General features: G+C 47.9%; 1 protein-coding gene across 3 annotated transcripts in view; it reads left to right on the top strand.

Moving 5' to 3' along the window:
- The first annotated feature begins 3,038 nt into the window (after nucleotides 1-3,038).
- LOC109922863 (probable G-protein coupled receptor 146) overlaps nucleotides 3,039-4,111 on the top strand; it is a 48,424-nt gene continuing 47,351 nt past the window's right edge. For all 3 annotated transcript variants that reach the window (XM_048617566.1, XM_048617567.1, XM_048617568.1), the window contains exon 1: nucleotides 3,039-3,548. The gene's annotated coding sequence lies outside the window, so the exon portion shown is untranslated. The remainder of the gene's footprint in view (nucleotides 3,549-4,111) is intronic.

A 4,111-nucleotide genomic window follows, 5' to 3' on the forward strand; every position in this document is an offset into this window, starting at 1 on the left:
AGGGAGTGGACAGTGGGGTATGGTTATTCAAGAGAACAGGAAGGAAGAGGGGAGGAGATGTAAAGGACAGGTAAGGGTTCGTGGAGGGGAGATGGAAGAGGAGGGGGAAGAGAGAATGGAGATTGGGGGGAAGGCTGGTCAAGTGGAGATGGAGGAACAAGGAGGGGGAGGAGGGAATGTAGGATGTAGAGTAGGGCTGGGGGAAGGTGAGCAGAGGAGGGAGTGGAGAGTGGGGGGAGGGCTGGAGGAGGCAAGATGGAGGAGGGAGTGGAGATTGGGGGAAGGGCTGGTGGAGGGGAGATGGAGGAGGGAGTGGAGATTGGGGGAAGCGCTGGTGGAGGGGAGATGGAGGAGTGAGTGGAGATTGGAAGGGAGATTTGGAGGAAAGAGGAAGTGGGGTGGAGAATGGAGGTGAGGGCTGGAGGAAGGGGGATTAAAGGGAGATAGGGTCGGGAAGGATAAGAGGGGAGGAAGAATATGGAGGAGGACTGGAGGCGGGGATAAAGGAGAGGGAGTGGAGATAATGAGGGGGAAAGATTAAATGAGGTGAAAATGGGATGAGAAACTAAATTCAGGAGAAGCCTTGTGAAACGACGGGAGAAAGGGTGAGGGACGAGGATAAGAGAGGGTAGATATGTTGCATTGTGGGGAAGGGGGAGAACCATAGAAGAGCAAAGAGAAGCTGTGAAAACAGGATGGAAAAAGAAGTTGAGAGGAAAGAGGAGTAGAACGTGCCGCCATTTTGAAGAAAGGACATGGAAGATGGAGTCCACTGGAGCCTACAACCCAGAAACTGACCATTTGAGCCGACGAGTTTGTGCTGCTGTTAATCTTCCCACCCTGACTGCATCTACTGTACTCCTTCCCCCTTCGTGTGTGTATCTACCCCCTCCTAAAACGTGGGATGGGGGCATCACTGTTTGGCCCATCCCTAATTACCCTGGAACTAACTTGCTGGGCTATTTCAGAGGGCTGTTGATAGTCAACCTTGCTGTGGGCCTGGAGTCACGTGTAGGTCAGACTGGGTGAGGACAGCAGATTCCTTCCCTAAAGGATGTTAGTGAAGCAGGTGGAGTTTTAGCTGTTGATAATGGCTGCTTGGGCTCTTGTGGTAGTGTCCCCACCTCTGAGCTAGGAGGCCTGGGATCAAGTCCCACCTGTTCCACAGATTTGTTACAACATCCCTGAACGGGTCGTTTGGAAAATATTTAAACAGTTGTTTTCCATTCGAGCTGTTCCTTAATTCAATCACTACTGACCATGGGTAGGCCTTGAACCCGTGTTACAGAGGATTAGAGATAGTAAGAACGGCCGATGCTGGAGTCAGAGATAACACAACGTGGAGCTGGAGGAACACAGCAGGCCAGGCAGCATCAGGGGAACAGGGAAGCTGATGTTTCGGGTCGGGACCCTTCTTACTAACTCTGAGTGAGTTATAACCCCACTGCGAAGCCTGAAGAAGGGTCCCGACCCGAAACGTCAGCTTTCCTGCTCCTCTGATGCTACCTGGCCTGCTGTGTTCATCCAGCTCCACGCTGCGTTATTACAGAGGATTAACCTGGTTACCAGCTCCAGTGGCATTACCACTACTCCAAAGCCTCCCGTACAGTAGTCCAGGGTCAAAAGTCTGCTGAAACTTGTGAACTGTTAATACATCTTGTGGAGTACTGTGGGCTATTCCGGTCACCCAGCTCTAGGAAGGACGCTATTTAACTGGAAAGGCCACAAAAAAGACTGAGAAGGATGTTACCGTGACTGAAAGGTTGAGGTGTAGGGACGGTCTGGATAGGCTGGGACTTTTTCCCTGTAACGGGGAGGCGATGACCTAGTGGTATTATTGCTGGACTGTTAATCTGGAGACCCAGGTTCAAATCCCTCCACAGCAGATGGTGAAATTTGAATTCAATAAATATCTGGAATTAAGAATCTAATGATGACCATGAATCCATTGCTGATTGTCGGGAAAAACCCATCTGGTTCACTAATGCCCTTTAGGGAAGAAACTGCCATCCTTACCTGGTCTGGCCTACATGTGACTCCAGACCCACAGCAATGTGGCTGACTCTTAACTGCCCCCTGGGTAATTAGGGATGGGCAATAAATGCTACCTAGCCAGCAATGCCCTCATCCCATGAATGAATAAAAGAAACTTAAGGAGGTCGAAGGGTGATCTTGTAGAAGTTTATAACACCATGAAGGGAATTGAAAGTCTGGACAGGCTAGGACATTTTTCACTGGAGTGTCAGAGGTTGAGAGCCGACCTTAAGGAAGTTTATAAAATCATGACGGATATAGATAGGGTTAATGGTAGTTGTCTTTTCCCTAGGATGAGGGATTTCAAGACAAGGGGACACATTTTTAAGTTGAGAGGAGGGAGATGTAAAAAATACATGAGGCAAAATTTTTACGTAGAAGGTGGTTTGTGTGTGGAATGAACTTCCTGAAGAAGTAGTGGATGTGGGTACAGTTACAATGTTTAAAAGACATTTTGATAAGTACATGAATAGGAAAGCTTTGGAAGGATACAGGCCAGGAGCAGGCAGGTGGGACTAGTTTAGTTTGGGATTATGGTCGGCATGGACCGGTTGGACCGAAGGCTCTGTTTCTGTGCTGTATGACTCTAGATAAGGTGAACAGTCAAGGTCTTTTCCCCAGGGTGGGGGAGTCCAAAACTAGAGGCCACAGCTTTAGGGTGAGTGGGGAAAGATTTAAAAGGGAACTGAGGGTCAACTTTTTCCGCACAGAGGGTGGTGCATGTATGGAACAAGCTGCCAGAAGAAGTTATGGAAGTGAGTACAATTACAATATTTTTAAAAGACATTTGGACAGGTAATTGGAAAGGAAAGGTTTAGAGGGATATGGGCCAAATGCAGGCAGATGGGATTAGTTCAGTTTAGGAAACCTGGTCGGCATGGATGAGTTGGGCCGAAGGGCCCGTTTCCGTGTTGCTTGGCTCTGTACTGGTGCTAAGCAGATAAGGAGCCACTTGGTAGTAATATCTGTGCGAATGGGAGATGAGTCACTAAGGAGGTCGGCCAAACAGCAGAGATCAATTACTCAGTCCTGTTTAAGCTGCCTTTGTCAAAGAAACACAAGCTCAGCTGCACAGGGATGCAGCTTGTACCTCCATCCTGCCATCACTAATCACCCTCATTCTCCAGGAAGCCTCGCTGCTCAGGTACCCCTTTGTAGACGAGGAGCTGGTGGGTGGGGGCTGGTTGCTCATTGCAGCGTTTTGGGGACAAGGAGGCAGATGGCTGAGGAAGTGGTGAAGCGAGGCTGACAAATTGGAGATTGACTCGCCGCTGTGTGACTTTGCAAACAAGGTTATTGGTCCCTGGGCTGCAAATCCGTGTCAGGATCTTGTCAACATTTGCCAAAGTTAAGAAGCTTGACCCAGCAAACACTCTGCATGGGGAGGAGACGGAAAAAAAATCTTCACTTGCAAAGGAAGCGCACACACATACACATATATACACAGAGCTGGGAGCTGATCAGACGGTTCTGTTATAGAGAAGAATGCTACGAAGGAATTGGGAAAGTAAAAGGTAAGAAGCACTGCGTTTTTGTTTTGTTAAATATACGCTTTAACAATACAGGGGAAATAAGATAACTGAATTATTGCTTTTCTTTTTTTGTGTACTTTTGACCTGAGAGAGAAAATAATTTTCATTCCTGTTTGGTGTTAACAGTTATGGGAAACAAATTGGGACCCTCTTTATAAATAAAACTCTTGTTTATGTGTCTGTGTGTCTGTGTCTGTGTCTGTGTGTGTCTGTTTGTGAATGTGTGTGTGTGTCTGTGTGTGTCTGTGTGTGTGTGTGTGTGTGTGTGTGTCTGTGTGCGTGTGTGTGTGTGTGTCTGTGTGCGTGTGTGTGTGTGTGTGTGTCTGTGTGCGTGTGTGTGTGTGTGTCTGTTTGTGAATGTGTGTGTGAGTGAGTGTGTGTCTGTGTGTGTGTGTGAGTGTGTGTCTGTGTGTGTGTGTCTGTGTGTGAATGTGTGTGAATGTGTGTGAGTGAGTGTGTGTCTGTGTGTGTGTGTGTCTGTTTGTGAATGTGTGTATGTGTGTGTGAGTGTGTGTCTGTTTGTGAATGTGTGTGTGTGAGTCAGT

The sequence above is a fragment of the Rhincodon typus genome, chromosome 37 (assembly GCF_021869965.1).
Source record: "Rhincodon typus isolate 14 chromosome 37, sRhiTyp1.1, whole genome shotgun sequence".
In the NCBI taxonomy this organism is placed as follows: Eukaryota; Metazoa; Chordata; class Chondrichthyes; order Orectolobiformes; family Rhincodontidae; genus Rhincodon; species Rhincodon typus.